This window comes from Triticum aestivum, chromosome 4A, assembly GCF_018294505.1.
Source record: "Triticum aestivum cultivar Chinese Spring chromosome 4A, IWGSC CS RefSeq v2.1, whole genome shotgun sequence".
Taxonomy (NCBI): Eukaryota; Viridiplantae; Streptophyta; class Magnoliopsida; order Poales; family Poaceae; genus Triticum; species Triticum aestivum.
Window position 1 is genome coordinate 591,871,732 of NC_057803.1, and position 25,251 is coordinate 591,896,982.

General features: G+C 45.5%; 1 pseudogene; it reads left to right on the plus strand.

Annotated features, from left to right (window-relative positions):
* The first annotated feature begins 377 nt into the window (after positions 1 to 377).
* Positions 378 to 12,481, plus strand: LOC123083965 (uncharacterized; annotated as a pseudogene).
* Positions 12,482 to 25,251: the final 12,770 nt, after the last annotated feature.

Genomic DNA, 25,251 nt, shown 5'->3' on the forward strand with positions numbered 1-25,251 from the left:
CTCGGACCCCATCTGGGCTGCGGTGCCTGGGATGGCGCCGTGATGGTACGAGGAGCAATGCTTGGATATGCTCCCTGGCTGAATTTGCACCATGGCCCATCCAGCTGGGTAATTTGATTGCAATCTTCTTGCTTGGGAGGTTATCTCGTTCCCAGGGGAACAACGTTTGAGCAGCCGTCGCCGGATTTGGTCTTGTTCCTTTAGGATCATGTACCCGACCGTCACCAGGATCCTCATTGGAGCGCCCCATTTTGTGCCTAGATCCGATCCTCCCTCACCTTTATTTCTCTGATCTAGATGTCTGCCCGAGGGCATTTGATGGCATTAGAGTTTGTCTAATCCGGTGGTGGAACTGCTCCTTCCGAACGCGCCTCCGGATGGGGTTCATCATCGTCGCCCCGACGTCTTCTTCCCCCTGCGTCTTCAAGATGTTGATTGAAGTATTCTGTAGACGGTAGTTAAGAAAAGAAGCATAGTTCGAGCAAGTAGTATAGCATAAAGAAGGTCAGATTACTTTGACTTGCCTGGGTCGACCAATCTGCGAGGGATTCCGACGTAGTGTGCCCAGCCTGGCATTTTTGTGATTATTTTTGCTACGATTTGAATTGGAATAGAAGGAAAGAAGTGCATAAGAGTATTGAGAGGATAGTTTCCATGCTTTTGCTCAACCCTCAAAATGCATCTGTGTGGTTTCTCTGTTTTCTCTTAAGTTGCATGCATATAATTAACCAGTTGGCTAGTTTGTTGTAATAGTTGCACATGCACACAAATATAGTTGGATCGCACATATACATATCTTAGTTGGCTAGCCAATTTATGAAGTTGCACACTGAGGGCTAACCGGTTGCACAATCAATGATATTTAGATGGATATACTGTGTAAACCATGTTGAAACAGTGTGTGTGGTTTTTTGGTTGCACACTCATGTGTGCCCTATTGCCAAGGGTATGTGTCAAGAGTTTGCAGATCTAAGCAATTCATATCCTAGTTGGCTTTGCCACACTTAATTATGCAGTTGCACAGGGAGGGCTATCTAGTTGCACGGTTGACGGCTAGTTTAGTTTTGGCTCCAGTTAATCATCTCCGGGCAGTGCGTATGCTGAATTTTTTGGTTGCACACTAATGTGTGTCCAGTTGGCCATACAGTGCATCAAGTTGCACAAATTTTTGTTTGGTAGGTGTGCTTTAAGAAATCAACATGAGTTGCTTACCTCATGGCACTCTTTGATATCAATTGTTTTTGCTCATTTTTTTCTTTTATACATTTGGTTGTTGCGACTAATTTGTTCAATCACTTTTTGTTCATAGACCAAAAATGGTTGTAGAAGGAGATGCTACAAGGAGTCATGTTTGGTTTTTCATTGTTTTTCAGTTATCCTTCTAGCAGTTTTGTTTTGCAATTATAATAACTATTTGTTGGGTTTTCCGACCATGTTTTGTGTTTTGTTTGTTTTATGCAGGGGTCTACATACCGTTCTTCTCGGTGGAACTCCAAACAGCCCGCCGAGCGGCAGTCGCGCTGTGCTGATATCTATGGGGAGGCAGAGGATGATGAGGTAAGTATCGAGCAAGCAGTGTGGGTGCATTTCCCTTTTTTGCATACACACACAAGTAATTTTTCCATGCATCCTTTTAGGTTGCTGTCCGATTCCGCATTGTGAAATGGTGGAAATGGAAGGCGACCTCATAGGTGGGAGTTGTATATGGAGCTGGCACATCATGTGCAGCATGTGTTGAGGTAACATGAAATGGTATTAGGCATTTTTATTTTCTTTTTTCTACACAAAGTAACCTGGGATATGATTTTTTACCCAGTTGCACAAGAACCAGCTAGGTGTTGGCATCATGAACTTTATAGTTGCACAAGAATCAATTAAGAGTTGGTATCCTTAACTTTTCAAATATTTGCACAACAATAGCATACGAGTTGGCATCCTCAACTTCCATTGTTGCACCAGAACCATTTGGGAGTTGGCAGTCTCAGCTTTTTAAGTAGTCCCACAACAATATCATATGAATTGGCATCCTCAACTTTCATAGTTGCACCAGAACCAATTGGGAGTTGGCGGTCTCATCATCTTAAATAGTCCCACAACAATATCACATGAGTTATCCTCAACTATTTTAGTTGCATAAGAACAAATCAGGAATTGACATCCCCAATTTTTTTAAATAGTTGCACAACAATGCCACCTGAGTTGGAATCTTCAACTTTTATATGAGTTGAAGATGCCAACTACTGAAATTCAATCCCCACAAGTAGATGGATCTGGGGGTGTTGTCAGATGCACTTGTGTTGGTTAAGTTGCGCAGATACGCCCCAGATCTGGTTCATTTTCTCTAAGGCTTCATTTTTGCATCATATGCAGGTTTTACAGGTTATGGGGGTGGAGGAGCTGTTGTAGCTTTGTGCACGCAATTCTCAGCTACGAAGTCACATACACAATTGTGTGGAAAGATCAAAGGAAAAAACGCCTGCAAACCATATTCAGTAGTTGGCCAGTTTGTACTAAATAGTTGCACACATACAAAACAGGGATTGGTTCAGTGTTTTTCTCACAAATTGTGTTTTAATCTTGTCCAGGTTTATTTTGGTCAAGGAGTTGATGTAGATTCTGCACATAATTTGATGCTATACTTCTTATACGGTGCTATTGGAAGTACAAAGAAGATTTAGATGATATTGTCTTTAGTTGCACACATCCAGGCAAAAGTTGGCTTGGATTCATGTTTAGTTGCATAAATATATGTTTTTTTCATAGGAACTACATCATGTCTATTTGTGCATCTGCAACTACTCCCTTTTGTTTATTTGCACGCATCCGGGCAATAGTTGGTTTGGATCCATGTTTAGTTGCACAGGAAAGTGTTTTATTATACAGAGATAAGATTCAATTGTATTTTGTTGCTTCATGTTCCTTATTCCTCCTACTATGAAGAAGATTTGTGCTAGATCCAGAGGGAAAGTGAAAAGGCCAGAGGGAAGTTACCTAATGGTGCTGCCTTGTATGGCTTTGAACTCCCTCTTCTTAGAACTGAAGCTTTTTCACCTAGTTGTGCTCTGCCATGGCAGCTCTATAGGGTTTGGATCCAGGCCTGGGATCCCCTTCTTTCGTGGAGAAGGAGGGTGACCCAAGGAGGGAGGAAGTGTGGGTGAGGTGTGCGTGGGAGGTGTGGGGAGGTTGTGGTTGGGAGCCTGATAGCGATGGGGAAGATTTTCTATTGGTTGGGAGTGTGGGACACGGGCCGGAAGGAACTTTTCTTCTTGGGGTCAAGGGGGGACAGAAAGTTACCTTTTTGGCTAGCCGCTCCATCACGCTAGCGGGCAGTCGGCCGCCCACTAGACGCCTCCGGCATTAAATACGTTCACACTGCTCCTTTAGTTTAAGAAAGACAGATCCATCTGCATTTATTTCGGGTTTTTAAAAATTCAAAAAGCTATATCTTTCAAACCACGCGTCGGAATTCAAATCCGTTTTCACCATTGAAATCCTCGCGACGAGATCTTTGAAACTAGATCCCGCATGGGTATATTTTGACGAATTTTTTTCGATGCCAACTTTGGAGCTATATAGTGCAACTCTATTACTGCATTGTGCAACTTTATTACTACATCGTGCAACTTTTTTCCAAAACTAATGTTTGGAGCTGCGCCTTCGTATGAGGTTACAACCTAGCAACCACGACAACTTTGATGTGCGACTAGTCTATTGCCTCGACGAAAGTCGATGTGCAACCTCCTCTTGTAATGTAGTCTAGTCGCACACACATTGATGTTTAGTTGGCTTGTAATGTAGTCTAGTTGCACATACATTGATATTTAGTTGGCTTATAATGTAGTCTAGTTGCACACACATTGATGTTTAGTTGGCAGGAAGACTAATTGCACATGCATATGCTTAGTTGGCTTGTAATTTAGTCTAGTTGCACACACACTGATGTTTAGTTGGCAGGACACTAGTTGCACACACATATGCTCAGTTGGCGTGGCAATCTAGTCTAGTTGCACACACATTGATGTTTAGTTGGCAGGACTTTTTTGGCACACACATATGCTCAGTTGGCGCGGCAATCTAGTCTAATTGCACACACATTGATGTTTAGTTGCCAGGACTTTTTTGGCACACACATATGCTCAGTTGGCGCGGCAATCTAGTCTAGTTGCACACACATTGATGTTTAGTTGGCAGGAAGACTAGTTCGTCGAAACATCCCCATGCGGGATATAGTTTTGAAGAGCACGTCGCGAGGATTCCAGCGGTGAAAACAGATCTTAATTCCGACGCGCGGTTTCGAAGATATAGCTTTTTGAAAATTTGAAAACCGAAACAAATGCATATGTGATCTGTTTTTTCCAACTGATTGTGACCGGTGTGAATGTATTAAATGCTAAAAGATACATGCGCTAGCAGACAAAAATTACACACATGCATGTCTATGCAGAGCAGACGCTAGCGGATAAAAAATTTCTATTTTAGGCCGGCCGCTCGCGCATGCCAGCGAGCAGCCGGCCGCTACGTAGACTCGTCCCATCATACACCTTTGATTTATTTAGTGACTGCAGACTGGGAAAATGCACTTATATTGTAATCTTTGGCTTTTCTAAGACTGAACTTGAAGGCTGCTTCTGGGTAGTAATTTTACTTGGTAGATGCTCCAGGCCAAAAACACACACATTATGTACTAAATGTGGTCGCGTAAGCTCGTGCTTAGAAATCAAATCTTTTTGCTGCAAACATTTTACAATGGTACGAGCATAAATCTCTGGTGGACCAAACCTTTTTTGCTCCAAACATTTTACATACCAATGCTTGGTGGTAGCCATTGTCCAAAAATAAATGAATTGTTCAGACTTCAGGCTTATTAGGGGGTGTGTTCTTCTGATTTGCGATTCTGATAGGACTTCTGCTCGTACCATTGGTCGATTCTATCCAACGGAATTGATGATACAGAGCATTAAACACTTAGGAAAAGTACTTGGATGTGTGAAAAATTTGCTTTTACAAGAATTAATTCGTTTTGTCTCTAATTGATGCTGACGACAAAAGCTATGTTCTGTCTTTGATTCATGCTGATGACATCTTCATTCATTTCATCCAGTGAGCAAACATGGCACCATCCATGAGTCTTGCAGTGAAAGGTCTGCTCCCCTTTGCATATGGCGGAGGGCTGCAGGCGCTAGGAGTCGGATCCGCTCTTCCCCATGTCCGAGTGCGTGCAGAACTCCGCTGACAGGTTCGACTCCTTCTCTTCATCTCTTTTTGTGATCTGCTGCCTGCCAGTACAAACTCCGCGTGTGGTTTCGACTGCTTGTCTCGCGGGATTCGCCCCCGCATTGTGGAGAATTCCGTGCGAGTTCTGAGCATGTGGTGCCAGTTCCGAAGCTCGGGTACCTCTTGGCGTGATTGTTTCTGCCTGGATTGGCATTTGTGACCAATAGGCTAGGTCTTTTTATTGCTGAAATCCCAACATATGATGGATGTCTTTGATGAGAAATTACTGGCAGGTTTCTGTAGCTTATCTATTGAGTTAGATACACCTGCAACTGTTTATTGCTGTCAAATTAGGCTTTGGGGCATGCCTTCTGTTTGATAGTATATAGCTTACCTTATGACAGAATGTGAAACAGCTTTGCTAATGTGGTACAAGCTAGCCATCAGCATGTATCTCCACGTTTACAGAGGTTCAGTAATGTTCTCTAGTATTTTTTAGGATTTCTCTTGATAAGTACTTCTTTCTCCATAATTCCATGCGCTTGTTGCATATGCTGCAATTACTGTGTATCACACTGATCTAAAGAAATTAATAATAAACTAATAGTTACAGTTTTCTAGTTTTTCTAAAAAACATGATATTTTAAGTATGGCCTCTTAAAATATAATATCTGAATTTCCATGGATGGCCTGTTCCAGTTAGCATGAGAGCAGCTGGTAATCCTACACTTAGCATGGATGGTCTGTTCCACTTAGCTTGTGCATCAGTACCCAGTATATAGTCTCTGCTTTTGTTTGTACATAGCTCACTATTTAGTTCTCCTCGGCTTGAACAAGCACAAGATTCATCAGCAGCACTGAACAAAATTCAGCTTAAACTAGCACAGTAGTCAGTACATAGTATCTGCAGTATCTACATTTTGTCAGTACTATTAAATTTTGTTTATAGTGCTAAACTTGCACAGTACAGTCTCTGCCTTTTGTTTATACATTAGATTTTGTTTATAAATCCAGTTTGTACTGATAAACTTGCACATTCTCTGCCTTTTGCTTATACTGTTAAATTTTATAAATCCATTTTATAGTGCTTACCTCTTTGTCACATTGGGTTTGGCAGCAGTTGCTAATCAGTTTACAACATGGATGATGACTGTTGCAAACATCAACTGCAGCTAACAGAGGACTGGGGGGAAGCACTCATCTCCGTGCTCAAGCGTGTGCATGCTCAAGTGTATGAGGGGACTGTGTGTTCTGGAAGATGGAAGAGGAAGAAAACTTAGTTTTGTTGAACTAAATTTTTTGTATTCTGTTTTGTTGTACGTATCATTTGATAGTTTTGTATAGGAACAAGTGATACTATTTTGTAGGGCTTTATGGCCTGTGATGTAAACATATTTAGTGCTGAAATATGAAATTATTTGCAAAATTTGTTGAAACGGAGGATCATATGTATGAATATGTGAATGGGCTGAAAAGAGTATTGGACCAACTCCAGGATTGAATTATTATTTGAATGTATAAGAAGGCTGAATATAAACCAGAAATCAGCTGCACAAAATTGTACATATATTCTTAGAAGGACGCGTCTAGCAGGCAGCCGGCCGCCCTGGGATCGCTAGCCAGCGGCCACCCGAAAAAGGAAACCACCTGGTCCCCCCTCGAGCGAAAGAGGAAACAGTCCCCCGCTCGCCCACGTGGTCCACCTGGTCCCCGCCCGTCGGAGCGAAAAAGGAAATTGCCCCGCCCGCCAGCTGGCCGTGGGATCACGTGCACCCTCCTCGCCAAACTGCGCCCTGGCTATCTTCTTCTTCCTCACGAAAGAAGGAGGATCTGCCCAGGTTGCAGAATCCATGCCATCGCTCGCCCCCACGCCTCAGCCCCACCTACGCTGCCTTCTTCTTCTTCTGCACACCAGAAACAGATCCAAACGCAATCGCCCCCAGCCCTTCTTCCTCCTCTTACACAGCCGCCATGGGAGCCCCAAAGTAGAAGGAGCTGCTTCAAGATCTAAAGGGCAGGGTGGTCAGAGCCATACCAGGCAGTAAGATCGAGCAGGTAAGCCCCCTCTCCACTTCACTTCCCCCTTCTCCATGGATCCATGGAGAATCTGCTTCAAAAAAGAGGTGAATCTGGCACATCACACCAGATGTTAAACATGCTGGATGTGTTAAACATGCCAAAAACTACCACCTGGATGTGTTAAAACAAGCCAACTAAAAACGAGTTCTCTGGCCAATTAAAACATGATTAAAGCCAACTTCTAGTTATTGTTTGCAAAATGAACAAAAAATTGACTGCCCAATGCTTTGTTGAACATGTGCAACGAAAAATTCATAAATGTGCAACTGAACATGCATCCCAGCCAACTGAACATGTATCCTGGCCAACTAAACATGTATCCTGCCAACTAAAAATATATTTGGCAATACATGCTTCTGAGTGAACACTTTGGAAAAAATGTAGTATATGTGGAAATAAAAAACACGTTTTCTGGCCAACTAAACATGCATGTTGGCCAAAAACTGATGACCAACTAAGACATATTCTAGGCAACTAAGACATCTATTCTAGCCAACTAAATGCATTAACTGTCCAACTGAACACGCATGTTGGCCACAAACTGAAAAAAATGCAACCTGGCCAGCTGAGACATCTATTCTAGCCAACTAAAAGCATTGAATGTCCAACTGAATATGTATGCTAGCCAAGTGGAAATCCTGGAAATTGAGACGTCTATTCTAGCGAAAACCAGAAATCTGTAGTGCAACAGGAAAAACATAGGAACTTTTGTCCATGGCTAATGAAGCCACAAACCATATTAACATATTCACACACGTAATCTTGTCCCACGCATATATTCTGGTCCCACACCTATTGCAAACCATATTAATATGTTCAAATATACCAGATCTAGAACCATATTAACTATAATCTGTCATCCAATTCTTCTTTCTTCTTTCACCTGGATTTTCCTTCTCAAATGTAGCATCCAATTATGTGCAGAAAAATCTGAAAAGAGCTCCTTGCGAAACGGAAACCTACAGATCATTGCAACAAAACAAAAAGGGAAAAGGTAAGAAAAACTCTGTAGCAAAAAGAAGTCATGCTCTTGCCAGTTATTTACTACAAACTGTGCAACTAACATAACAACTCTGTGCAAACAAAAAAATTCATAACTGTTATAATAAAAGATTATGCTATGGTCATGTTGCTTTTAGGTTGTTTGAAACACCGTTTTTCTGTGGTTACCAACTGATGACATCAATTTCTTCTTTTTTTATATGTGCAGGGAGTGTGTGGTAGCATCCAGAAACAAAGGGAAAAAATGCTTGATCTCAATGAGTTGCCTCCAGATCTGAATGAGCTTCCTCATGATATGGATCAGCAGCAACCCAGCATACAACAAGGAAACTGGACAGAAAATGGTCGATCTGTTTACTACACGCAGGCAAGTCGTGATGGTAACCCTACGTGCCATGACAATGTGGCAGGCCAGTCATCAGCCCGTGGTGCCCTTGTAGTGGTGTCTTTGCAGCCAGAGAGCCATACTCTTGATGACACAGGAACCGAGGCAAATGTTCCTGGTCCAACCAGGACTAAGCTAGGAGCTCGGGCTGTTGACGGAGCTGTGCAAGTAGAAGAAGGAGAGGATGAGGCTGGTTCTCAACCTATGGAACCCTATGTTGGCATGAGGTTTGACAGCCTTCAAATTGCTAAGGATCACTACAACAGTTATGCACTACGGATGGGTTTCTCTATCAAGATGAACACCTCTAGACGGACACACCGCACCAATGAATTGATAAAACAACAGTTTTGCTGCAACAAGTTCAAGAAGCCTGAAGCTGATGATGGAGGAGCTGAGGCTCCTCCTTACCTGGACCCTATTCCAGATCCAACATCTGTTAACAGTGATGAGGAGATGGAAGAAGAACCTCCAATATTTGCTGAAGAGGAGGCTGGTACTAGTAAGAAGAAGAAGAAGCGCAAACGCGAGACAATAAAGCAGACTGAATGCAAGGCGAAAATGTTGGTGAAGCTGATAGATGGGCGATGGGAGGTGACGCACTTTGTTCGTGACCACAATCATCCGCTCGTGAACAAACCTTCATTGTCCAAATACTTGAGATCCCACCAAGGCATCTCACCTGATGAAAAGGAGTTTCTGCGCATCTTGTATAACTGCAACTTGACTACAGGTGTGGTGTTTTTCTATATCCCTTGAAGAATTAAGTTTCCCTCTAGGCAGTCCAGTGTGCAACTGTTATGGTACTACTGTGCAACTGAAATGGCTTAACTATGCAACTGCTGTCCAACTTCCCATGCTTTTTATATTTCACTTTTGGTGCTTCTTGTGCAACTAGATTGTCTTTACTGTGCAAATACACAATGTCCTGTATGCAAAAACTGCAAAGTGTTTTTAAAAAGGTGCAGCTAGGTGTCCATTTCCTGTGATTATCTTCTGTGCCAACACGTGTCCTATTACTGTGCAGCTGGATGTGCGCATTTGTGCAACTAAAAAAAGGATATACTATTTGTTTTTGTATTATGCAGGACGAATGATGCATGTAATGGCAGAGTTCTATGGATCTGAGATGATGGTGCCGTTCGGACCAAAGGCAATAACAAATCTTTGTACAAGTTTCCGTAGAGATGACACAAAGGAGGGTGATCTGATTGAGACAATTGCGCACTTCAAGGATATACAAAAAATTGATCCAGACTTCTTCTTTAAGGTGAAATATGATGAAGAGGACAGAGTTGTCAACATATTTTGGGTAGACGGCTTAGCTCGAAAAGCTTATGCGAAGGCGTACCACGATTGCATATCGTTTGACACCACCTACATGACCAACTTGTACAATATGTCGTTCGCGCCCTTCATAGGAATAAACCGACATGGCCAATCTTTCATGCTGGGTTGCGCGTTTGTGAGGAAGGAGTTGGCATCGAGCTTTGATTGGGTCTTTGGAGCATTCCTAGAGGCTATGGAGGGCAAACCTCCTGACAACTTCATCACCGATCAGGATGGTGCGATGAGGCAGTCAATACAGAGCATCTTTCCAACCACCGTGCACCGTTGTTGTCGATGGCACATCATGAAAAAGGCTCAGGAAAAGGTTGGTTGGTTGCTGTGCCGGAATCCAGGACTCTTTGATGATTTCAACAAGTGTGTTGACTTCAGCTTCACTATAGACGAGTTTGAGCAGAATTGGGCTGGGTTAATGATGAAGTATGAGGCTATGGCACACACGCACTTTGAGAAGTTGTACGAATACAGGTCAACTTGGGTGCCGTGCTACTTCAAACACAGGTTCTTTCCCTTCCTCCGGTCTACACAGCGTAGTGAGGGGTTCAACGCCGTCCTCAAAAGATATGTGAACCCACACAACTCAATGCTGAACTTCGTCAAGCAATATGAAAAAATACAGAACCACATCCTTGCCAAGGAAGGCTGCAATGATTACAGGACACAACACCTTGAGATTGAGCTGTGGTCCAACTTCCCAATAGAGAAGCAAGCTTACAAAACCTATACTAGAGACCTTTACCGCAAGTTTAGAGAAGAGTTTGAGCTGATTGGACGTTATCATGCATTCCAAGTTGGTGCTGATGCGTTTGAGCTCAGACCGAACCAGAAATTTGTTGCGAAATATGGTTCTCGAAACTACTTGGTGCAGGCAAGGGTGGAGGAGGGTTCCTATTTGTGTGAGTGTTGTAAAATGGACAAGGACGGCATCCTCTATTGCCACATCCTCAAGGTGTTCACCCATGTTGGCGTTGATGTCATACCGGAAAGGTACCTGCTAAGACAGTGGACACCTACTGCTGTACCTAGTGCGCCAGGGACTGGTTATGAGCAACCAGATGAAATGCCTCCTCAATCAAAGAAGCAGATAAGGGAGAGGAACATGATATACGATTTTCAGAAACTAGCAAAGTTTGCGAGTGGTTCTGATCCAGCACAAGCTATTTTATACAAGCATATGCGTGCAGCACGTACCGAGATCGGCCACCTGAACAAGTCCAAGAAAAAGAAAAAACCGACTGCTGCAACGGGGCCATCAGATGATGGCAACCCTCGAGGACCTCCTCCACCTCCAGGCAGCAATCAGGGGGCTCATCATCCAGGTAATTACCTGCCCCAACTCCTGATCTAACTAGGTGTGTAACTTCAGTTGCACACATCATTGTGCCCAGTTGCACACACCATGGTAGCCACTTGGACAGAACATACTGCCTAGTTGCGCACGCTGTGTTAGTTCAAGCATCAAGATAGCATAGCTAACTTATTTTTCCAGTTATGCATATATGTGATGTCAACCCTCAAGGACCTCCTCCCCCTCCTGGTTGTACACGGCATCCTCCGCCACCTCCTCCCCCGCATGCTCCTCCCAATGGCCCTACAGGCAGCACTCAGGGGGATCGTCGTCTAGGTAATTACCTGCCCCCAACTACCCATCAAACTAGGTCTGTAACTCCAATTGCACACATCATGGTGCTCAGTTGCACCGAACAGGCTACCTAGTTGCGCATGCTGTGTTAGTTCGAGCATCAAAAAGATAAACACAACTGACTTGTTTGTCCTGTTCTGCCTATAGGTGATGCCAACCCTCAAAGACCTCCTCCCCCGCCAGGCCCAACTAGCAGTGCCCTTTGTGCTACTCCCAATGGACCTACAGGCAGGACTCAGGGGGCTCATAACCCAGGTTAGTACCTTCACCGACTCCAAAACAAAAACTAGGGTGAGTGACTTTAGTTGCACATATCATAGTGCCCAGTTGAACAGAGACATGCTGCCTAGTTGCGTGCGCTGTGTTAGTTTGAGGATCAAGCTAAAAATCTAACTTGTTTTTCATGTTCTGCCCATAGGCGACTACAATCCAAGTACCATGATAGGCCGTGCTACTGCAGGTGTTTTTTTCAACTTAACTTGCACACAGCAACCAGTTAGTTGCACAAAATGTACTGTGTGGTTGCACAGAACATCAGTGCTGGTTACACAATAACAAAAATACTAAACTTTTTATATGATTATTACACAGGTGATCGTGACGGTCCTACTGCCCCATTGGAGGCTGCATCCCTTGCACAAGCTTCTGATGATTTTGTGCCCAGGGATCCTCCAAGGTCTACTACAAAGGGTAGGGCAAAGAGTCGACGATACAAATCGGCGCTGGAGCTACACCCAAAGAAGAAAAACAAATGCAGCCAGTGCCAATCTACAGAGCACACTGCTGGTGTGTGTCCACAGAGGCTCCTGTGATTCTGTTTCCTGATTTGTAACTTTGGAACAAAAAAGGAAAATAATTATGTCTTTTTTAGCAATGTTGGGACCAAGTGGACACATTCAGCATCTATGATTCCTCTTTATCTAATTTATGCTGCTTGAATTAGTTCATGCACTGTGTAAAAAAAGTTGCTATTTGTGCCTCTGTTGTCAACTGGTTAAATATTTAGTTGTTGAACAATTGTATATCCAGTGCTCCTAATGTATCAACAAAAGTGATGATATTGAGTTGCAAACGCAATTACTAGCAGTGTGCAACTACAAAATCTACTTAATAAAATTGTACAAACCAGCAACTTCCTCCATGGAGCAGAAAAAAAAATAGTACTGATCTACTCCTTGTCGTATCTCAGCAACTTCCTCCATGGGGCGGTGTTGTCCACGCTGGTGACCCAAACATACGTCAGCTTCTTCCTGATGTTGAGTACTTCCTTGGGGTCATAGTTGGGCAGTTGGCTACCATTCCACTCGGTGGCGTTAAACAGTGCGAACAACCCACACTCATTACTGCAAAAAATGGGCAAAAAAATTGTCACATAAAATTAAAACCAAATAATTGGGTCAACTACTTATGTCCTACTGTGCAACTGCTTGTGTTCTACTACAACTCATTATGTGCCACTGTGCAACTACTTATGCGCCACTCTGCAACTAGCTAGATAATCTATTAGAAACTCATAAAAATGATAAAACAGATTGAAGACTAGTACTGTGTCTAAAAAATACTAAAGATTGCACATGTAGAAAAATTTAAAAACTACAAAATGATTGTATTTGATTGAGAAGGAATGAAATGCTTATTGTCTTACTTGCCAAGCTGCTTTGGTACGTCAATGTAAATAATCTGGAAGTGCTCGATGCTGAACTTTGGGTAATGCTTCCTCCATAGCTGGCGTACTGCCCCCGCAATGGTAGAGGCGTTGTTCATCAGCTCAATGTTGTCCAGCGTCCTGCTTGAATCAAGAACTTCGAAGCGTCCGTCCCTCAAGTTGACACTAAAGACCCAATAATGCCTCCCTCCGTCCTTATCGGTTACATCTGCGCACTCGAGCACTGGCAGCATGACCTGCAAGCGTGAACGATTTCAAACACAAATACAAGATGTAGCTAAGAAAAACAGTAAAAGACTTGGTCAAGTTAAAAACGGGTTGCAACAAGTATCTGCCAACTAACAGATGTGTCATGTGCAACTGGACATGCTGTGGGTGCCAACTAAAAAAAGATTGATGATGTGGGCACAACACTCACCAAGTCTTTCTTGTCGAGACGGTTCTTGTAATCAAACTTCTTGTTCATCTCATTCACATTGTGGATCCCTTGCTATAATTTTATCTGCAGAGATTATAAAACATGGCTTAAAACTCCTTAGTAGGTGAAAGGCCTCCCTCAAATGGTCAACGAAAAAGTGCTACAGAACAAAGATGAGGGTAAAAAGAAGGTTTCAGAAAAACTTACAGAAAACCTCAGAGGCATAACAACCTTCTTTGACCCTTCTGGTAAGTTATCCATTATGTGTAAGATTCCAGTCTCAATAACAATTTTTGACAACCATTGAACCGGCTTCATCGAATCAACTAACTCCTTTAAAGAAATGTAGAAAGCACCATACCTGATTATCTCAGGGCTGATTTTTTTGAAAGCAATAAAAAGACAAGTTAGCTCGAAGGGTCACAGCAAAAAAAATGTGCATGAAAATGTAAAAAGAACAGTGTGCAACTAAAAGCCCTGTTCTGTGCAACATACTATGCTTTCTGTGCAACTAAGTGGCTGGTACTATGCAACTGAAAAAGATATGTATGTAGGCTGTGGGGAGTTAGTTTACCTGGTAGCTCCATCATCTGCTCCTTTGTGATGCCTGACCCAATACAAGAGGGCAGCGTAATGCTTGTTCACTACCTCATTGGTGCTGAAAGTCTTGTTCTTGTTGTAGTCGATGAATGGAGACCTTTGAGATGCTGCGGGCCTTCTTACCATCCTCTGTCTTCGTGCAAGAGGTGGCCCCGAAGAACTGCTCATGCCAAGTTCTGGTTCTGCGCATATCGGGGTGTGGCAATTCTCTGGTGAACTAACATCTAGTTCTTGAGCTATTGCCTTGACAGCATCAGCAGCATCACATCCTTCATTCACAGCTGCTGGGTCTAACTCACACTCATCGATGCTGATCACACCGGCTTCCGCTGTTTCTGCTGCTGGAGCAGGTGCTGGAGCATCACCATCTATGTCGAGGTCAAAAGATGGTGCATCGCAGAACCCGTCACCATGATAAGAGTTTGATCTTTGTAAGGGTTCAAGGACCAGGGCATCTCCTTGCGGCACAAACACGGGTGCATCATTCACTGACTTGGTTCGCAATAGTGTTGTAGTTGGCGGCCTTGGAGGCTTGCACCTACTTATAATGTCGAACACCTCCTCTTGTGTTAATGGTTGCTGAAAGACAGCTCTTGGGGACGGCACTTTGATAGTTGGATGACCTCCTTTTGTGTTTGGCATTGAAGCATCTCTATCAGTAGGCACCTTGGGACTTGCAGTTGAAGTGGTGCCTTCCTGGCCAGCTGTGGTGGTTTTGACTGTGACCATGCTGCTAACTGACACATCAGTTGGCACACTGGTATCTGTAGTTGGCATCTTTCCAGTCTGAGTTGGCAGCAACCTGGCAGAACTTGGCACCCCTGCATCAATGGCTGCGGCTCGCAGCTCTCTCTTGTCTCTGAACCCCAAATCTTTTGTGGCCTGTTCCCCCTTTGCGCCCCTGGCAAACTTGACAATCTTCTGCTTAGGTGGTTTTGGTGGGACTGTTGAAAGGGGAGTCTTCCCCTTGATCTATTGAACTTCTTTGACATTGGTTGGCTCTCTGCTCACTACTGTTGGCATATCAGTTTGAAGCACAGATTCCTTGACCATATTTACTTCAGCATCTGCACTCACCATCTTCTCCTTGATTTGAGGCAACTGCAGATTCTTCTTAATTGAAACTGCTTTATGCTTCTGAACCACGTGAGGGTTTGCCGTGGATGCTGCCTTGCTCTTGCTAGAGCTTAGGTCTGGGAGCTGCTTTAAATATTCCTTGTATTTTTCCTTTGAATGAACCCAGTCAAGACCCTTTCCTGCTTCCTCCATGTCAATTTGATTCTTTTCAGCATCAGTTGATAAGAACAGGCTCTTGTCAATGGCAAAGTTGATCTTCTCACACATATCTTTGTCGCTGAAATCTGGCACGGGAAAGGTGGTTGGCAAAGCTGGCTTCAAGTTGCAGAGCTTGAACATATCAATGCTTCCCTGAGACTCTGCTTCGTCATTTTTCTTTGACTTTGGAAAATCCTTGTATTTCCAGCAAGTCTTGTCAATCAACATCTATAGTGTGCTCCTGCTACTCAATGAATTGCTGCTGCTCGCAGGGTTGGCATGAGTGCTAGTCCTCCTGGATGTGTTGCCACCTGTACCACCAGAACCAGGGGCGTTGTCATCATCATCGTCATCGCTGCTGTCGCTGCCTCCATTGGATCCCCCTTTATCATCACCATAATCATCATCGTCTTCTTCATCCTCGTCTTCTTCCCTATCACTGCCATCAGCTGTTGCGCCTTTGTCTTCTCCCCTCTCACTGCCATCAACTGCTGCCCCTTTGTCCCCGTCCCCCTCTCTGGCCTCACCTTCTTCTTCCTCCTCCTCTGCATCACTATCTTCTTCCTTGTCCTCCTCCTCTCCTTTGTCCTCTTCTTGTTTGTCCTCCTCCTCCTTCTCCTCCTCCTCCTCCTCCTCATCCTCCTCCTCGTCTGCATCTTCTTCATTGTCATCCTCATCTTTGTCCTCCTCCCCTGATTCATCTGCATCTGTCTCCTCATCGTCGTCAGCATCTATCGCTGCTTCCATTTCCTCATCTTCTTCTGAATCATCCTCAACAAATTCTTATTCTTCTTGTATAGTTGACCGCCGTCTCTTTCTTTTTGGAGCACGACGTGATGCCCCAGTTTGCATTGATGGCTGCTGTACGTAAGGATCAATATCTGGTTCCTCGTCATCAATCTTGGCAACTTCTTCAATGAAGGTGCCAACCTGTTCAGTTACAGCCTTGCACAGCTCATTGACCACTTTCGCAATTTTTGCCTTTTTCTGCATCAACACAAAAAAGATTCAGTACTGATTCAGTTAGAAAAAATAATAAAAAGTAAAAATGTCTGTAACTGACCATGATGTGATAAGCAAAAACGACTAATACACACTTTCTGGCCAACTAAAAACATGATTCTAGACAACTACAAAATGCATTGTGGCACAAAGTAAAAACCATGCATTTCTGCCAAAAGTTGATGACAATGGTTGTAAATGAACACTTTGACTATCCAAAAGAAAATGTGCAACTACAAAAGCTTATATGTGCAACTGAACATACATCACAGCCAACTAAATTCTGTATTTTCGCAACTACAAAAGTTATACATGTCCAACTGAACATACATCCCAGCCAATAGAAAAAATATTAGTAAGTGATACAAGTTCCTGTATGCAGAACACTAACCTGCGGATTGTATGTTATTGGTAACTTGGATGCCACAAATGCTTCAGCTTGCAAAATTCCACCAAACAGTGGTGTCTGCTCCGTGCCTCTATACTCCTCTTTAAGCTGATGTGAAAAAAAAGTGAAACAGAAAATAACAAGGTTATCAAAATAGATTTGTGTGTTGAATGAAACCACACATTACAACCTGTGCAACTACAACAAGATACTGGAGTAGACAAATTCAACTATACATATATGCAACTGAACAAAGACACAAAAACTGTGCAACACACATGGCACCTAAAAAAAGTTCCTACCAACTGATGCAACACATCTGTGCAACAAGATTAGTAAAACTATGCAACTCAAAAAAGATGGTGTGCCAATTTAAAATGAACATGTGTGCAGATTGCCAAACTTAAAGCTATAATCTGTGCAACTACATGCATTGTTGTGCCAGCTGATGACAGTTTTCTGTGCAATTTCCAAAAAAGAGTGACCAGACATCAAAAGAATATAAAAGGAAGACACTGTTGAAAAAAAAGCAAAAAAGAACTCACTTGTAATTTGCCGAACACACCAGGAGAGATAGTATCCTTCTTGATCACCTTGGCAATTAGAGTACTATCCCATGCATTCGATCGTATCGCGCAGTTGCTTACTGGGATGTCATGTACGAGCGCATCAAGGTATAGTATCTGCACCAGACCCAAACAAAAGAAAAAGCCAAGTTCAGTTATTGTTATGAGAATTTCAGCAAACTATAACTGCACAGAAAGAACAGGAACAGATGGAAAAAGTGGTCATTTTCACTAACCATCAAGTGATACAAGCAGCAGCAAACAGTTTGCTTCTCCTGGTCCATGTTCCGGAAAGCTTCGTTAATGTGTTCTGCTACAAAGAGGCAGATGTTTGTATTCTTTAGCATTTGATGATCTAGCACAAGTCCATAACACTTTGGGCTGAGCTTCAAGGCCGTGGTTGGTGCTAGAAAAGTGCTGAAGGCAACCGCAAGCCATGCCATAAAGAATGTGTCATCCGTTCTTCCAGCCATATGCTCAATCATCTTGAGCCATGTAGTGATCTGGGGATGAGAATTTCCAGTTATGTTGAAAGCCTGTCTGAATCTCCTAGTGGCATCCTTGTCAACTAAATATCTGACTTTTGGACCCTTATTTGGGAGATCAAATACCCTCTGAACACTGTCAGCATCGACACGGATCCTTCCCCTTCCTGGGAAAACCATTTCAGAGGTCTGTGGCTGGTAGGACTGCACCAGGAACTTAGTGAGGTCCGCTGGAAGTGTGTCTGATAAGTTCAATAGCCCCCCGACCGACCTCGAAACTAGCTCTGATTTCTGTAGTGGGGTTAGAGAGGCGTTGAAATTTGCAAAGTGCGCTGGTGATGCCCTTATCCTGCCTGCTTGTGATGGTCGCTCCACATCTTCCCCTGGAGGCACCTCAACTCCTTCACCGCTGCCCTGTTGATTAGAAAATGAAAGCATTACACAAACATTAAACACAAGAGAAAAAACAAGAATGAAAAAAAAACTAGCAATCATCATTTGAATCAGTATTAGAATGAGCTATATATTCATAAAATGGATCATGCCAACTAATATGATGTATTTGAGCAACTAATAAAGCTCATGAGGACAACTGCAAAGACTGCCAGTGTGCAACTGAATGTGCAACAATAAAACAGTAAATAAAAAAAGAACGAGACCTGGCAGCTACAAAAAGTTCTAGTGTATGTGCAACAATAAGAAATGATATTGCAACACAAGAAAAACAGTAACTAAAAAAAAGGTTTGCAAAGAACTATTCAAATAGCTCATAAACACACACAAAAAACCCACATACCTCAGCATCTACTGCGGAAGATGCGACAGCTTCTCCAGCAACTACTGCCTGCACAAAAAAATGACCACTGATGTCAACTATGAAAAGATGCCAACTAGTGAACTACAAGATGCCAACTAATGCCAACTAATCTCAACTGTATTTAAATCAAAATGACTAGAGATGTCAACTACAAAAGGTTGTTATTGACAGACTAAAAACAAAAATACTGTTCGGAACTGCTGCATAATTTCATCACTATCTAAAAAAAGCGAGGAAAACACTAATATTTGAGATTTTACTTACCCTAGAAGATGACTCAGCTCCCTTGCCAAGTGCTGCACGTCTAGTCCGCTTTACAACACGGAACTGATCAGCATCCTAAGAAAAAAAATAAAAAAACATGAGCATGCGAAAAAATAAAAAAAAATGTTATATGACCCAAACAAAACCAAAAAATGGACTTGTGTCATCAACATGCCACTTACCTCAACATCCTCTCCCTGCTCAACACTCTGTGCAGGTCGTGGCTGGCGATTAGCAGGACGCTTCGAGTTCCGGCGAAGAGGCTGACTTCCAGAACGCTGATTAAGCAACCAAAAGAAAACATGAAAAAAAGACATTAGCATACATGCATAAGTTGAAAAACAACTCAAAAACAAAAGAAAAAAGTGAATAAAAATACATATCCTTGATTGCCACCCGCATCTCCTCCTATTATAACCATTTTTGCCCTGCGGCAGGAAATACAACAAAAAAACATAGTTAGAAGATGTGGACAACCAACTACTACAATGATGCAGCCAACTTGGGCAGTAAACCTTGTGCAAACTGGACATCAAATAAGCCAACTAACTTTTTTCTGCCTAATTATTACTTGCCAACTGTGACAAGTAATACCTAGACAGAAAAAAGTTAAGTAAAGGCAACAAGCTCAGTGAGATAACTTATTCTGAAAAAAGCGTCCCTAGTTGAACATGAAGGGAGACACATGAAAACAACCACATCCACAACAAAAGACCTGCACATTGAGAAAAATTAAAATGGAAAATTGGCAAGCATTGGTACTAATTTGAACAAATCAAGGGGTCCTAGTTGCACAAAGCAGGAGAATAACACATAAACCACCACAGCCACCACAATGCTGGTGGATTTGGTAGATTATATCGGAAAACTGGCAAGCATTGGTGCTAAAATTGTACAAACAAGAGTCCCTAGTTGCACACAGCAGAGGGGGAAACAGCCAACTAGTAAAAGTGTATAACATATGCAACTAAGTAAAACCAACTAAGTAGAGCAACTGGCACAAGTGTATAACATATGAATAGCCAACTTAGTAAAAGTGGTGCAGCCAACCGAGCAGGCAACTTGTGCAACTGAACACAGTATAAACAACCACCTAGTACAAAAACAGTGAGCCAACTGACCAAAACAACTGCTGCAACTGCAGAGCATATGGACAGCCAAGTACTATATGGACGCAGCCAACTGAGGAGAATTTTGTGCAACTAACCACTTAAATCTCTGAACACCAACTACGAAATCAGCCAATGCATTGCACACAACATTGCGCACATCTAATACAAACTTACAGAATAACTAAGAATCATGAACAGATATCAAATCTCTGCAAAATTGAATGGAACATGAAGTAAACAGCCAAATCGCCCTAAAATCGCGCAAACGGGGACTACACGTTGACCCTGTCCAGCCACCCCCGTGCCGTGAACTACGCCTCCAACGATTCCCCCGCGAGGAGAACCACCCGCAAGCCGTCGCCAAACTGAGCACTCCGCCGCGACGCCCCGTTCGGTGGAGAGGATGGCGAGGAGGAAGACGAAGACGAAATGGGGAGAGAACTCGCTGTGGTGAGGGATTTCAGGCCACCTTGTAGATCCCGACCACCGTTGGGCGCGTGCTGCGAGATGGGAGAACGGAACTCAATGTGACCTCGCATTCCCCTCGCCCTAAAATCGCAGGAAATCGAAGATAAGCGGGGGTAGTTCGCGCCGTTCCCGAACCCTAAAGAGCATTCCCCTCGCATTTCGGCACCATCCGCGCTCCGCGAGATAGAGAAAGGGAGGAGAAGCATGTAGAAGTGGAGGGAGAGCATACCTCCGGCGGCGAGGAGCACCAGCGATTCCCCGGCGAGGAGAACCACCCGCAAGCCGCCGTCAAATCCGAGCACTCCGCCCGCCATGCCCCGTTCGGTGGAGAGGATGGCGAGGAGGAAGACGATGAAGGAATGGGGAGAGAGAGCACACTGCGGCAAGGGATTTCAGGCATAGATTTCGAAAACCGCCGCCCACGACCCCCACTACTCTCTCCTCTATCACTTACAGGTGGGCCTCCCACGTCCGGATGCGGACAAAACCGCCCACGGCCGCGGTGCGCGACCAGGTGGCACCTGGCGGATCTGGGAGCGATCGCTTGCGCGATCGAACGGCCACGGGCCGGCCGCCCGTTTCGGTCAGTTAGTGGCCGGCCGCTTTTTAGATTTCAGGTTCTTAGAAAGGCCAAACGTGCATAAAAATTGATGGGTTGACCAGTTGGGCTTGGCACATGTAGCTGACAAAAATTAACAAAAATAAATATACTAAATGGGCTGAATTGTTGGACTCGGCCCATGTAAAAGACAAAATCGGACCGGGCTGAATCTTGTGCCACATCAAGCTTGCCACGCTGGATGCCTACGTGGCCTGGGGAGGTTGCTAGTGACCAAAAATTTGGTCGTGGAACCAACGACCTTTTACATATCACAAAGAAGGTCAAAAATTTCAGTTTACAACCGCCAACTTTTGATCTTCTGTTTTTGGTCATAAAAAGGTCGCAAATGAAAAACTATGACCTTTCAGCGCCCAATAGTGAGGGTCACAAGTTGATATATTTCTTGTAGTGCTTCCACTTCTTTTTTAATTTACTTACCAAACTTTCTATACTTACTACTTAAAAAGAACGTAAGGTTCCCATTTCACCTTTCTTCCCATCACCCCTTCGTCCAACCTTTCATGTATATGATAATCAATCACCTTAATTTATGTACCTTCCACTTCTTTTTTAATTTACCTACCAAACTTTCTATATCTATATCTATATCTATACTACTTAAAAAGAATATAAGGTTCCCATTTCACCTTTCTTCCCATCACCCCTTCGTCCAACCTTCCATGTATATGATAATCAATCACCTTAATTTACTTACCTTCCACTTCTATTTTAATTTACTTACCAAACTTCTAATAAAAAATATAAGGTAGTTCATGATCAAAATTTGATGAACATTTATTTACAAAATTGCATTATTATTGACAGGTAAATCACAAACTAACATACTAGAATATTTATATCCCGTTGCAACGCACGGCCAATGTTTTAGTTGTTGTTTATAAACTATTATTGTAAGTTGTTTTTTATGACTATGTAGTGCTCAAGTCGACGAGTTGCGAATTTGGGTAATTTTACCTGCGGGTACCCATTTATCCTAATGGGTGATGTGTATGGGAAAACATTGTACCCATCGACGGGTATGGAGAGATTTGAGGCAACGGTAAGGATATGCGGTGGCTCCACCCATATCCAAACCCGCGGGTGCCATACCACCCATTAACAGTCGCGCAAGAGGCGGTCGATGGGCGTGTCCACATCATTCTTGATTTTACTGTCTGGTATAGAAACTTGTTTTTTAGGTAAGAAACCTCCCCAGATAACGCCTCGCTGCAATCGAGCCGCACACGCACGCGCCGCCGCCGTCATCTCCCTTCACAGGCACGTCTCTGTCTTCACTCGATTTCCTTGATCCCCTTTTCGCACGTTGCCTCCTCCCATTCCTTCCCCCCTTACTCGCACGCAGGTGGCCGCAGGAGAGGCGTGGCAGAGGAGGCTCGTTCAGGGGGTGGTGGTGGTGGGAGTGGGGAGTAAGGGCATCTCCAGCCGCGCCCCCAAGAAGGCCTCCCCAGGCGATTTTTTCGCGCCGGCGCCGAAAAAACGGCCCAGTCGCGCCCCCAGGAGCCCGATTTTCGCCGGCTTGGGCCGAAAACAGCGCCGGCGGACCCAGCCCGAACCCGGCGTGCTGGAGGGCGCTCGGGGGCGCCGGGCGAACTTTTTTGGCGCGAAGAAACCGCGGGCCTGATGCGTCAGCGACACGGATTACTTCTCGGCCCTTCGTCGTCCTCATCGCCTCGTTTCCCGCGGCGAATCAATGCCAAAGCTGCCGCGCTACCGCGCCGGTCAGCCTGCGCCATTGATGCTTCACGGGCGGCGCAGTGAAGGCTGGACGACGCGCGTCCCTCGCCCTCGCCTCGCCCGCCACGCGTGCGCACGGTGCCACGCGTGTGGGCGGCGCGTCGGCCTATATATGCCGCGCCCCGGCGCACTCGGTCGCCTCACACTTCCCCTCCGTCGTCGCTCTCTCCCCTCCGCTGTCGCTCCTTCCTCCCTCTCCTCTCCTCCTTTTCGCCACCTCCAATGGCCGAACGTTTCCCCGGCAACGGCGTGGCGGCGAACGGCTTCGGCCGCCGCCATCTCCATGAAGACGAGGCTCGCCTCCTTTACGAGGCCGAGTACCCGGTCCCGCCGGACATACGGGTGCCTGGGGCGTGGAGGATTAGCGCGGGCGGCGTGCCGGTGCCCCCGGTACCATCCGGCGCGGTGCGGCGCGCGGAGATCGCCCGCATCCGCTCGAACCTGCCGCCTGCGGCAAGGGAGGCGCCACGGTACGCCCCCGACAGCCCGCTGTGGGAGCCGTACTTCCGCCGCCGTCACGCCGAGCAGCTCGAGGCCACCAATGGCGTCGTGCCCTCCGGCCGGCAAAACTCCGCCGGCCGGCGTCGATGGTGGGGCGTGCCAGGGCGCACGCTGGACGCCGTCCTCGAGTACATCGAGGGCGGCAACACACCGCGCCTCGACTACCCCGCTCCCCCTTCCTTTTCACGCCGCCGGGGAAGCTCCTGGACCCCGAGGCGCATGGAAACCGGGGGGTCCTCGTCTTCGTCCAGCGGCTCGCCCTGCCTCCGCCCCGTCAAGCCGGAGCCCCAGGACACGCCGGTGGCCACGCGCACCCGCAGCTCCGGCGTCCGTATCGGCGCCCCGTCAAGCCGGAGCCCCGCCGGCCGTTTTGTCCTCGTCGAGCCCAAGACGGAGCCCGGCCTCGTCATGCCCAAGAAGGAGCCCGGCCTCCCCACGGAGTATGAGGAGATAGCCCGGCGCGGCTTCTCCGACAAGGACGCCATGTGGTGGGCGCGGGAGGACTACCTCCGCGAGGAGACGGTCCGGCAGTGCCGGGCCCTGGAGGAGATCGCCGCCCGCAAGCGCGGGCGCGAGGACGAGCACGGCGTCGTCATCCTCGACAACAACGACGACGACGCCCCTGGACCTTCCAGCCCGTCGCGCCAACCGGGGGAGGGGTGCAGCAGGGACGGCGGAGGTTTAGGCGGGGGCAACGACAACGACGACGACGGCGGCGGCGACTACACGCGGTTCTACAGCCTCCTCGACATGTAGCCGCGTGGGCGGGCAGCGAGGCGGGCGGCGAGACGGGCGGCGAGGGAGACGGCGGGAGTAGCCCGCCGGTTTTTTTTCTTTTGTAAAATATGTTTAAGTTTGAACGAACTCGCCGAAGTTTGCAATGAATTTGCGCCGTGTTTGTGCCGTGTTTAGATTTTTTTAAATACCGTGGGCGCCGCGACTGGGGGGCATCACGCCCCCAGTGCGCGGTTTAGCGCCGGTGCGCCCCCAGGGGGCGATTTTTTGCCCCTCCTGGGGGGCCAACGGCTGGAGATGCCCTAAGAAAGAGCACGGAGGCGGCGGCGGCAGCGGCGGCGGCTAGGAAGAGCGTGTGCGTGACCGACGCAGGAGGCTTCATCGCCTCGTGGCTCATCAAGCTCCTCCTCTCCAAGGGCCTCTAAATGGTCCGCGACACCGTGCGAGATCCCGGTAAGGACCCTCCTCACTTCGATCCGTCCATCCCAGCCCCCAAAGATCCAACCTCAGCTCATGCTCGCACTGCTCCCGCCCCACGATGATGTCTGCGTCGAACTGAAAGCCCACGGAGGACGGGGACGAGGTCGGGGTGGAGATGTGGATCGTTTTCTTTAGATCCCCAACTAAAGAGTTTGAAGTTGTTTCTGCAGAGAACCTAGGTAAACAGTTGATTCTGGTTGATTTCTTTTGAGTTCAATGTCAGGATCTCTGGTGGATGCACAAAAATGCTGCTCTCCCAGCTCAGCATGCATTTTTAGTTTGCATTTTGTATATCAATCTCAAAAGGATTTGCACTATGAACAAATTGTTTTCCTGTCTGAAACATGCACAAAATCGGAATAGAGGAAGGAAAATCAGTGGTTAGACTATGTGGGTTGTGTCTATTGGGAAATGGAGGTCGCAAATAAACTAATGCACATACTTATGTA